Here is a 12,625-nt window from a genome sequence, read left to right as displayed (position 1 = left end):
CTCTTGGGCAAGCCTTGTTTAGGTTGGTGTAGTCAATGCACATGCGCCACACCTTCGGAGCTTTTGCCTCCAGGTTCTCATCTTTCTTCTTTTCAACCATTACCGGATTGGCCAGCCACTCTGTGTGCGTGACCTCCACAATGAATCCGGCAACGAGCAGTTTTGTCACCTCTTCTCCTATGATTTTCCTTCTATCTTCAGCGAACCGGCGCAGTGGTTGCCGCACCGGCTTGGCATCTTTCCGGACGTTTAAAGAGTGCTCAGCCAGCTCCCTCGGAACACCCACCAGATCATCAGTTGACCAGGCGAAGATATTCCGATTCTCACGGAGGAAGCTGATGAGCGCGCTTTCCTATGCTTGATCGAGTCTGGCACCGATACGAACGGTGCGCTCTGGGTAAGCCGGATCCAGCACAATGTCCTTTGTTTCATTTGTCGGCTTGAATGCCGGTGAGCCCAAGTTTCCACTCATTGCCGCTAAGCTCAACTGTGAGGACTGAGCCAGCGCAACAGCTGTTTGCATCCTTTTCTTTTCCTCCGCGATCACCAGCGATTCCGCTAGGTTTGATCCGGCAGATGCGGTTTCCAGCGAGACTTTGTAGTTTCCCACCACAGTCAATGGTCCACGAGGTGCCGGCATCTTCATCTTGAGGTAAGCCGTATGAGTTGTGGCCATGAAGGCTGCCAATGCCGGTCTCCCCAGTAATGCATGGTAGGGACTGTCTAGATCCACCACCTCAAACTCAACATTTTCAACCCGGCAATTGTCACGGCCTCCAAATGCTACGTCCACCCGAACTTTTCCTATCGGGGCGCAGGACAAGCCCGGAACGATTCCGTGGAACGTTGTGCGCGTTGGCTGAAGCATGTTTTCTGTTATGCCCAGCGTATGCATGGTATGCTTGTACATGATGTTTATGCTGCTGCCGTTATCTATCAGCACCTTGCTGAACTTTACTCGAGTTTGCGGCCCTTTCATGATTGGGTCCACAACAAGAGCATATCCACCCGGATTCGGCATGATTTTGGGGTGATCCTTAATCGACCAGGCAATTTCCTGGTTGGACCACTGCATGTATTTGGGAACTGCCGGCATCACGGCGTTTACTTCCATGGAGCGGCGATGCATACTTTGCCTGTCTGTCGGCTCAGTGACAAAAACAACACAGCACAGATGCGGGTCTTCGTAAACATTCCGGCCTAAAGGTGCCGGTGGAGGTGGTTGGTTATCGTTTTGCTCCACCCGGTTAACTTGCTGGTACTGCTGCCGGTTTGGCTGCACCGGTAAGGCGTTTGCCCCGGTAAGCGGCGGTGGTGGCGGTAGCTGTTGCTGCCGCGGCATGTCTTGTGGCGGTTGTGCATCTTTTACCGCTCCCTTTTGCATCAAGTACTTTGTCCAGGTACAATCCTTCGTCAAGTGGTTTGACGGGTGTGCCGGGTTCGGTGTGTGCCACCGGCATGGTTGGTCCATGGCAGCTTCCATGGTGTATTTTGCGGGTTCTTGCCAGTTTCTTTTCTGGACCCAGGGTTGTAACGGCCCCGGGTAGCACCCCTATTAGATTTGTTTGTTTCTTTTCCCCTTCATGCATCATCATGGCATATGCATCATCACATCCATGTTTTTAATAAGTAAAATTATTTTATAAACCCCAATTATTTTGTTTCCCTCTCTTATGGTTTCTATATTAAACCCTCCTCTATGTCTTTTCATTTAACAAACCCTGACACAATACTTTTAAAATAAAATAAACTATTTGCTAAAAGAGTTTTCCTAAAATAAACAAAAGAGAAAAGGATTTTCTAAATAAAAATAAAACCCTCCCCTCTCCCTTGGGCTCTCTCTCCCTGGCCCAGTCTTTCCCTCTCTCCTTTCCTTCCTCCAGGCCGAGCAACCCAACCCGACGGCGCAAGTCAGCCCACCTGTTTCGGCCCGTACCCCTTCGAGCCTCCTTTCCCCTTGTCCTCTTTTCAACCTCACGCAGAGCGTGAGCTCCTCCGCCGTGGTCCTCCTCCACCAGCACCGCATCGCCCTCCCCCATGTGAGCCTCCCCTCTCCTCATCTTTATCCCTGGACCACAGCATCCCCAGCTGGCTCCCTTCCTCGCCCACGTCTCTTCCTCCCCTCCTTTCTTCCTCTCCAAGAAGAACCAGAAGCAAGGGAGAAACCCCCTGGCCGCCGCAGCACCCCATGGCGCCGTCGCATCCGGCCGTCCCTAGCCTCGCCGCTGCCACCATCGGGACCGCCTCGACGTCCTCTGCCTCCTCCCCAACGGAATCGAGCCCGCGTGGCCCGTAGAGACGCCACGCTCGCCGTTTCTCCCCGTCGGCCTCCGGTGCTCTTCCTCAAAATACGGCGAACGTCGACCTCCCCCGGCGCCGAGGACTGCACGTCGAGTTTCCTGGTAACAAGGCGCCCGTCCTAGACATCTTCCTGCCCCTCCTAGACCCCTGTTTCGCTCTCTCCCGTGATGACCCGTTCCTTCGGCCGCAGATCTTCGCCGCCGGCGGTCCTCCGGCGACCTTCCGTGGGTGGCGCCGCCTCCCTTGAACCACGCCGTCAAGGCGCACCTCACGCGCCGGCTCTTGTATCCGGGGAAGCCCCGCGACGCCGCTCTCTTCCTCGCCAACCGCGGTGACCGCGTTCTCTGGAACGCGCGCGGCAAGCTGCGCGTCGAGCACCTGGAGTGCAGCCGCAGATGGTTGGCCAGCTCAGCGCGCCACGTCATCCACCCGGACCCACCCGTCAGCCGCTCGGGTTAGAACACCCTCGGTGAGAAAACCCCCAAGCCTCGAATCTGTCCTCTTCACATCTAGGCCCCTGCTAGTTTTCCTTTTCAACCCGCCGTCCCTGGCACTTGCACTCTTTTGAAAACCCCCTGTAACTTCCTGAAACCAACCCGCAGTCCTTATAACTGTCTGTATTTTCGTTCAAGTCCTTTTCTATTTAAAAACAAAATCTGTTTATCTATTTTATACAATAAATACTAATCTGCTAATAACTTAGAATCAGTAACTCGAAATAAAATGTTTTATATATGAAAATTGATCAGAAAAATGCAAGGAACATGAATATGCCATCCATTCATCTGTTTGCATCTCGCATCATGTCGCGCGTTGATAGTTGTGCATGTTCACCTCACATATATGCGGAGTATTTTGGATTTCCAACTAGGATTTCCCCGCTCCGTTTAATATTGAAGTAGCGCACCCCTGCCATGTCTTGCCATGCTAATCAACACTTCAATTTGCCGGTAGAAAATACAACTCCAACCTTAATTTGTTTGTCCGGGTTCCTATCCCGCTTAATTTGGATAAGTTGCATCGTCGCATCATGTTTGCCATGTCATGCATGCATACCATATCATGAGCATGCCGATTCTTCTGCCGTAGTAGTAAGACTTGCATCCGTTGTTTGTCCCAGCATTTGCTTCTTCTCGGATAGGATCACGAAGTGGTGCGGTGAGATACGCCAAGTTCTTCGGATGTTCCTCGGCAAGCTTTAACAGGCAAGCATTTCCCCTATACTTCTGCCCCTGCAGAAGTCGCTTACCTATTTTATTTTGCCTTCTCCCTCATGCTATCCTTAAGTTGCGTTCTTGTCACGTGTCCTTTCCACTTGTTACCTTAAGCAGCCCATATTGCCACCATCACCTCCTATGGCTATTGTTTGGTTATCGAGTCTGCCCTTGCGAGTCGTAGTGCATGCTAGTGCTGTTTATATCTCGTTACCGTTGTTGTTATCTTATCGGGTTATATGTTGGGAAGAATCATGGTTACTTTAGTTGTTGATAATTGTTTAGCGGAGGCATCGGTGGGTCAGCTGCTCGTTTTGTGACGGCTCACTTGTGTTTCCTAAATATCTTAGGACCCCGAGTTCTAGTTATCTGTTCTGAGACTGAGCGCTCTAACCACACGTGGGTATGCTTACCGGGTCTCCCCTCGACCACTGCCGGAATCTACAGCTTTGTCCAGTGGCCACAACTAGTTTGGATGTTTGTTTTGTTTCTCCCGGGCGTGCAAGCTTGTTTCTTTGTGGTCAGATGATATGATGTTACTTTTGGGGAAGCCTGAGTGCCTTGTAACCCCGTTGTCTCTTGCACGCTCGTAGGATGCGGTACGTATTGCTGAAGATGGATTCACCCTGCGGGCACTGTTTCCATCCGAAAGCCGTAGACGCAAACAGCTAAGTCCGCGTCGGAGTTTCGATCGGGCTCCGAAACGGGTTAACTTAGTTAGGTGGCTTCCTGGACATTGTTGTAGTGAAGGAGAGTGCGTGTCGTGATATCCACCTGTCGTAAGTGGGTTGATCGTGCGTGTGGGCACATTTGGGCACCCCTGCAGGGTTACAATCTTATCGATAAGCCGCGTCCGCGGTTATGGACGACTTGGAGCTGTATGACTCGACCATAGACAACTTACACCTGTTGTTTATTAATAATAACTTGTGTAGTAAGTTAGCACAACTTCACTATTAACTGGTTAAAACTTGACAACCGTGTGAGTGCCTTTGTAAGTACCTCCTGGCGAGGGGGGAACACATCGGCTGTGTTATGTTTGCAGAGTATAGAACTGTTAGTTATGCGCTCTCTCACCTTCTCTGATTAGACGAATGTTGTAGAGTGTCTCTATAGGTTTTTAGTGCTTGCGCTGCCGCTTAACTCCACCATATTGCCTATGACGTTCCTCTTGCGTCCTCTAAGTCCCCTGCGTGCCTCAAGTACAAAGGACGACTGGTTGACGAATGCTTATACGTCTTGAAGTCTTGTTAAGTACGAACCCGTACTTATTGCTGCTTCTACGGGATATAACCGGGCAGGTATGAAGATATGTTCGAAGAAGACGACGTTAGCAAGGTTACACTTCCGGCTTGGCCTGGGCAGGGTTATGGACGCCGCTGGTTATCTTCAGGACTCTTAGTCCAATTTGTATCTTGTCCGTACTCGGACGTATTTGATCTTCTGTACGATTCAGATCTTTGTATGTATCTATTTGTATCTTGACTCTTTGGAGTCGTTGTGGTAATATATGTATCTTGTGGGCTCTATTGTAATCCTGTTGTAATGTTACCGCTCGTGTTAATTCCTCTGGCATCACGTGTGTGATTTGTCGCGCACGTCGTGTCGGAGGGCGTCTCTGAATCGATATCGTGCGGATTTCGGCGGGATCGCTGGAATCCTCAGGGTACCGGTTCCGGGGCGTCACAAGTTGGTATCAGAGCTCAGGTTGACGGTACGTCACAAGTTGGTATCAGAGCCTCAGGTTTGCGGTACCCCACTAGTCCAGCCTGTAGGATAACCTTGCCATCTGACGTTGTGTCTAGTGCCAAAACTATTTTCTGAAAATTCGTTGGATAGTTCTGATTAGCTCTGATTTTTCTCCTTACCTATATTCTTTCTCCTCTTACCTTTGCGAGTTTTGAGTCTTCTCTCTTATCTGAGTTTTCCGAGTCTTAGATACCGATGTGGGTTGGACGATCTTTGCCTTATCCTAATAGATCCGATCTTCGGAGGGTCTCAGCAAAAGTGCATCATCATCGACAGCGGAACAACGACTTCCTGTTAGTGGTGTCGACCTTCCTTCATGGAGCAAGACTTCTTGTTGGTGGTGTCGAGGAGATCGACACGTCGCCTGAAGACCCGATAGTTCACCTCTCTCCCCCGTACCTGGACGTGGGATCTCGGGGCGCGATCCCTTGTTAGTGGTGTCGATTGTAACGGCCCCGGGTAGCACCCCTATTAGATTTGTTTGTTTCTTTTCCCCTTCATGCATCATCATGGCATATGCATCATCACATCCATGTTTTTAATAAGTAAAATTATTTTATAAACCCCAATTATTTTGTTTCCCTCTCTTATGGTTTCTATATTAAACCCTCCTCTATGTCTTTTCATTTAACAAACCCTGACACAATACTTTTAAAATAAAATAAACTATTTGCTAAAAGAGTTTTCCTAAAATAAACAAAAGAGAAAAGGATTTTCTAAATAAAAATAAAACCCTCCCCTCTCCCTTGGGCTCTCTCTCCCTGGCCCAGTCTTTCCCTCTCTCCTTTCCTTCCTCCAGGCCGAGCAACCCAACCCGACGGCGCAAGTCAGCCCACCTGTTTCGGCCCGTACCCCTTCGAGCCTCCTTTCCCCTTGTCCTCTTTTCAACCTCACGCAGAGAGCGTGAGCTCCTCCTGCCGTGGTCCTCCTCCACCAGCACCGCATCGCCCTCCCCCATGTGAGCCTCCCCTCTCCTCATCTTTATCCCTGGACCACAGCATCCCCAGCTGGCTCCCTTCCTCGCCCACGTCTCTTCCTCCCCTCCTTTCTTCCTCTCCAAGAAGAACCAGAAGCAAGGGAGAAACCCCCTGGCCGCCGCAGCACCCCATGGCGCCGTCGCATCCGGCCGTCCCTAGCCTCGCCGCTGCCACCATCGGGACCGCCTCGACGTCCTCTGCCTCCTCCCCAACGGAATCGAGCCCGCGTGGCCCGTAGAGACGCCACGCTCGCCGTTTCTCCCCGTCGGCCTCCGGTGCTCTTCCTCAAAATACGGCGAACGTCGACCTCCCCCGGCGCCGAGGACTGCACGTCGAGTTTCCTGGTAACAAGGCGCCCGTCCTAGACATCTTCCTGCCCCTCCTAGACCCCTGTTTCGCTCTCTCCCGTGATGACCCGTTCCTTCGGCCGCAGATCTTCGCCGCCGGCGGTCCTCCGGCGACCTTCCGTGGGTGGCGCCGCCCTCCCTTGAACCACGCCGTCAAGGCGCACCTCACGCGCCAGCTCTTGTATCCGGGGAAGCCCCGCGACGCCGCTCTCTTCCTCGCCAACCGCGGTGACCGCGTTCTCTGGAACGCGCGCGGCAAGCTGCGCGTCGAGCACCTGGAGTGCAGCCGCAGATGGTTGGCCAGCTCAGCGCGCCACGTCATCCACCCGGACCCACCCGTCAGCCGCTCGGGTTAGAACACCCCTCGGTGAGAAAACCCCCCAAGCCTCAGATCTGTCCTCTTCACATCTAGGCCCCTGCTAGTTTTCCTTTTCAACCCGCCGTCCCTGGCACTTGCACTCTTTTGAAAACCCCCTGTAACTTCCTGAAACCAACCCGCAGTCCTTATAACTGTCTGTATTTTCGTTCAAGTCCTTTTCTATTTAAAAACAAAATCTGTTTATCTATTTTATACAATAAATACTAATCTGCTAATAACTTTTAATCTGTAACTCGAAATAAAATGTTTTATATATGAAAATTGATCAGAAAAATGCAAGGAACATGAATATGCCATCCATTCATCTGTTTGCATCTCGCATCATGTCGCGCGTTGATAGTTGTGCATGTTCACCTCACATATATGCGGAGTATTTTGGATTTCCAACTAGGATTTCCCCGCTCCGTTTAATATTGAAGTAGCGCACCCCTGCCATGTCTTGCCATGCTAATCAACACTTCAATTTGCCGGTAGAAAATACAACTCCAACCTTAATTTGTTTGTCCGGGTTCCTATCCCGCTTAATTTGGATAAGTTGCATCGTCGCATCATGTTTGCCATGTCATGCATGCATACCATATCATGAGCATGCCGATTCTTCTGCCGTAGTAGTAAGACTTGCATCCGTTGTTTGTCCCAGCATTTGCTTCTTCTCGGATAGGATCACGAAGTGGTGCGGTGAGATACGCCAAGTTCTTCGGATGTTCCTCGGCAAGCTTTAACAGGCAAGCATTTCCCCTATACTTCTGCCCCTGCAGAAGTCGCTTACCTATTTTATTTTGCCTTCTCCCTCATGCTATCCTTAAGTTGCGTTCTTGTCACGTGTCCTTTCCACTTGTTACCTTAAGCAGCCCATATTGCCACCATCACCTCCTATGGCTATTGTTTGGTTATCGAGTCTGCCCTTGCGAGTCGTAGTGCATGCTAGTGCTGTTTATATCTCGTTACCGTTGTTGTTATCTTATCGGGTTATATGTTGGGAAGAATCATGGTTACTTTAGTTGTTGATAATTGTTTAGCGGAGGCATCGGTGGGTCAGCTGATCGTTTTGTGACGGCTCACTTGTGTTTCCTAAATATCTTAGGACCCCGAGTTCTAGTTATCTGTTCCGAGACTGAGCGCTCTAACCACACGTGGGTATGCTTACCGGGTCTCCCCTCGACCACTGCCGGAATCTACAGCTTTGTCCAGTGGCCACAACTAGTTTGGATGTTTGTTTTGTTTCTCCCGGGCGTGCAAGCTTGTTTCTTTGTGGTCAGATGATATGATGTTACTTTTGGGGAAGCCTGAGTGCCTTGTAACCCCGTTGTCTCTTGCACGCTCGTAGGATGCGGTACGTATTGCTGAAGATGGATTCACCCTGCGGGCACTGTTTCCATCCGAAAGCCGTAGACGCAAACAGCTAAGTCCGCGTCGGAGTTTCGATCGGGCTCCGAAACGGGTTAACTTAGTTAGGTGGCTTCCTGGACATTGTTGTAGTGAAGGAGAGTGCGTGTCGTGATATCCACCTGTCGTAAGTGGGTTGATCGTGCGTGTGGGCACATTTGGGCACCCCTGCAGGGTTACAATCTTATCGATAAGCCGCGTCCGCGGTTATGGACGACTTGGAGCTGTATGACTCGACCATAGACAACTTACACCTGTTGTTTATTAATAATAACTTGTGTAGTAAGTTAGCACAACTTCACTATTAACTGGTTAAAACTTGACAACCGTGTGAGTGCCTTTGTAAGTACCTCCTGGCGAGGGGGGAACACATCGGCTGTGTTATGTTTGCAGAGTATAGAACTGTTAGTTATGCGCTCTCTCACCTTCTCTGATTAGACGAATGTTGTAGAGTGTCTCTATAGGTTTTTAGTGCTTGCGCTGCCGCTTAACTCCACCATATTGCCTATGACGTTCCTCTTGCGTCCTCTAAGTCCCCTGCGTGCCTCAAGTACAAAGGACGACTGGTTGACGAATGCTTATACGTCTTGAAGTCTTGTTAAGTACGAACCCGTACTTATTGCTGCTTCTACGGGATATAACCGGGCAGGTATGAAGATATGTTCGAAGAAGACGACGTTAGCAAGGTTACCCTTCCGGCTTGGCCTGGGCAGGGTTATGGACGCCGCTGGTTATCTTCAGGACTCTTAGTCCAATTTGTATCTTGTCCGTACTCGGACGTATTTGATCTTCTGTACGATTCAGATCTTTGTATGTATCTATTTGTATCTTGACTCTTTGGAGTCGTTGTGGTAATATATGTATCTTGTGGGCTCTATTGTAATCCTGTTGTAATGTTACCGCTCGTGTTAATTCCTCTGGCATCACGTGTGTGATTTGTCGCGCACGTCGTGTCGGAGGGCGTCTCTGAATCGATATCGTGCGGATTTCGGCGGGATCGCTGGAATCCTCAGGGTACCGGTTCCGGGGCGTCACAAGGGTTTCTTTTCCACCCATTGTTTCTTAGGACCTGCCCACGGCTGCGAGCCGGTTCTTTGTCTCTGACTGCCGCTGGCCTCAGAGTTTTCCTGCACAGCAGCAACTTGCTGCGGACCGTACCTTCGATCCGGAAAATCTTCTCTTCTTTTGTTATTCCGGTTGTCCCGGTGTTGCTCTTGGCGTAGCTGTTCCGGCTCAGGTTGCACTGCCGGCTGCGTTGGGTCTCCCAACGCGTAGCTATCCGCCACACGTATCATTTCTGCCAACGTTGTCGGCATGTTCCGCTGCAGCTTTTGCCACAACGGCGAACCTCTTCTGCACCCACTGCTGAACCAAGCAATGGCCTGTGCTTCGATTACCCCTTCACAGGAGTTCCTCGTAGTGTTCCACCGGGCCAGATAATCCCGGTCTGTTTCGTTCGGGCGCTGTACGCACAGAGCAAGTTGCTGCGGCCTGTTTGGCCTTTGATATGTGCTGCTGAAATTGCTCACAAAAGCCTCCTCAAAATCCAGCCAGCCATTTATGCTTCCTGCCGGCAAGTTGTTCAGCCAGATTCTTGCCGGTCCAACTAAAAACGATGGTATGATTCTCACGGCCCAACGCCTGTTTCCTCCTCCTGCTACGGTTCCTCCACCGCCCGCGACGTATACCGCGGTCACGTAATCCGCGAGCCAATCTTCCGGCTTCGTAGTGCCATCGTATGTTTTTGTGTCACGGGGCAACGTAAAGTTGCGAACTGGTGGTTTTTCTCTCATGATCCTTGGGCCAAAGCACTTTGGACCTGGAGGACCTTCTTCCTCGATCATTTCCGACAAGTACACCCTATCCAGACGGTGCCTCGCATCCCGTTCCGGTAAGTATTTCTCTCCCAAGCGTTCTCCCAATGGGTTCCGGTATGCTGCCGGTCTTGCAGAATCAGCCTCATCATAACATTCCGGTACCGCGGCCCTCGCCTGCCGGTACCTCGGGGGATCTATTTCCTCCTCATCGTACGCTGCCCTTGCAGCTCGATAATTTTGCCCGGTCTCATATCTGCCGGCATGATTGTTTCCGGCATAGCCTCCTCTGGCGTAGCCTCGCTCTGCCCCTTGGCTTTTTCTACCGGCATCATGTTGCCCGGCTTGTTGCTTTCCGGCAAGAACCGGATCATACACAGTCATCTGCTGCGCATTCACTTCTTTGTCTCTTCTCCTGTCCGGATGGGGGGACGAAGCCTGCCCATGGGACTTGCTACCGGCATTCTTTGTTGAACGCGCGGATTTTGAGGCTGCTGCCTTGTTCAGCTTAGCCAGCTGCTCAGCGTTCTGCTGCTCAATAGTTTCTAGCAGCTCTCTAACACGCTCTTGCTGTTTTGCCAAAGCATCTCCGGAAAGCGACTCGCATAGCTCTACTGCAGCCTTAGTAGCTTTTATAGTTTTATCCGGGCTACTGTACTTAGGTTTTTCCACGATGCTAACAGATGCAGAGGCACTCTTGCCGGTAAGAATCTCTTTGCGCAAATCTTGATCTAGGTTGCGAGCTTTTAGCCGGTTTTCCGGCATCCTAGCAGCATGTGCGCTAACAGAAGCAAAGCCATGGGCAGCGTTGTACTCACGTAGGGTTAGGTTCAGCTCGCGCTGCGCCCGGAGGATGTCCTTGCCGCTCTCGAGCACCTTCTGACGCTGCGCCTCTAGCTCCGCCTGAGCCGCTGCCGGATCGACGTTCTGCGCGATGGGGGTGGCGAGGACGTTCATCGCCGCTTGGGGCGGTGTCTCCGGTGGCGCGGATGATGCCCCCGCTGCGTCTGCGTCGCGCTCCAGCGGTGGCTTGGCCGCACGGGTCGAAACCGCACGACCAGCACCTTCGCCTACAGCCTCCTTTCCTGCACCAGCCACACCGGTCATCATTACCTCGACGCTGCCGACGGTGCGACCAGCACAGAGCCATCTTGGCGGGTCCGGTGCCACCATCACCGGCGAGAAGCGCTGGCGCACAGGGACGGTGCCGAAGTAGACGCGGTGGCTGCCGAACTCGATGACGCGGCCGTTCTTGGGGAAGATGCCGCCGTTGGCGAAGCAGCCTGCGTTGTCGTTGATGAAATCCATGGCGTACATGCGCTGCATGAGCGCGGACACCGTACGCTCGCCGGCGACCTCGAGGATGCCCGCCCGAATGTGAACTCCTTCAAGCGCCACTTCATGCCCCACGGTGGGCGCCAACTGTCGTCGTGGTGAACAGACAGATGCCATAGGATGGCTTAGATTGGGGCCGAATGGACGCTAGAGGATTCGGGGGAGGGTTTGCGATTAGATGGGAAGAACTTCCGGATGCTTTCCTCAAGAACACAACCAAAGGCCAGTATACAAGAAGAGAGACAAGAGGAAGAACTCTTTACTAGATCGCTAGCTTCATAGATCTCAACACGGTTACAAGTTCTGTCGTCTAATTCCTTCTGTGGTCTCGCTACGCTCGCCTGTAAGAGGCAGTACCCCCTCTCCTTATATAGGGGAGAGGGTGGCTTACAGAACAAGAAACCCTAATGGCATCTTTTACTGGACAAACTACTTTACAAAGCTACTTTAATCACAGGTGACGCCGGAGTCCTCTTTAATCAGAAATGCTGATGTCCTCCGGCTTCTTTCAGCGTCACCTCTCTCTTTGGCGCCAGGGCTCTGAATAAAGTTACTTTGCTTAGCTCATCCTTGTCTTCTTGTTCTGAAGAGAATCTTTGACCAGTCCTGCCAACAGGCCCTCCTTTCCGGTATCTTCTTTACCGGGTTCCGGCATACCCCTTTGGGGATACCGGCTTAGCTTGCTTTCCCAAATTCCTACCAGGCTTCCGGTAAGAACATTAAACCGGTATCTTGATGGCTCAAACCATCCGGTTTGGCATGCCTTTGGCATACCGGGGGTTATCCCCCCAACACTCCTTTTGTTCATCGCTCTCCTCTTCCTTTTCATCCAATGAGCTTTCAATTTCATCAATTTCCTCCTCTTTTTCATGCAATGAGCTTTTAGGTTCATCAGTTTCTTCTTCCACCGATTTCTGCAAATTGTGAGTGCATTCTTGTGCATTAATGTGTCTCTCTTTATAATCAAGGATATAAGGATTCCTACTGTAGCATTCTATGCAAGAATTAAGGATAGTAGAGACATAATCTTTAAGGTCCTTACAAATAGCACAAGTTTCATAATTCTCAACCATGAAGGATTCTATCTCGGAGGCTCCCATAAATAAGACAAATTGTTCTACCT

At 51.2% G+C, this 12,625-nt stretch overlaps 1 long non-coding RNA gene across 1 annotated transcript; it reads left to right on the top strand.

Annotated features, from left to right (window-relative positions):
* The first annotated feature begins 3,017 nt into the window (after positions 1 to 3,017).
* LOC139830505 (uncharacterized) lies at positions 3,018 to 9,252 on the top strand. The gene is made up of 4 exons (XR_011742718.1): positions 3,018 to 6,585; positions 6,675 to 6,955; positions 7,608 to 7,692; positions 9,003 to 9,252. It is a non-coding gene; the product is annotated as an uncharacterized lncRNA (long non-coding RNA).
* The last annotated feature ends 3,373 nt before the right edge of the window (positions 9,253 to 12,625 follow it).

Source organism: Lolium perenne, chromosome 4, assembly GCF_019359855.2.
Source record: "Lolium perenne isolate Kyuss_39 chromosome 4, Kyuss_2.0, whole genome shotgun sequence".
Taxonomy (NCBI): Eukaryota; Viridiplantae; Streptophyta; class Magnoliopsida; order Poales; family Poaceae; genus Lolium; species Lolium perenne.
The sequence above is the reverse complement of the archived record's forward strand: the minus strand, read 5'-3'. Positions and strand labels throughout refer to the sequence as shown.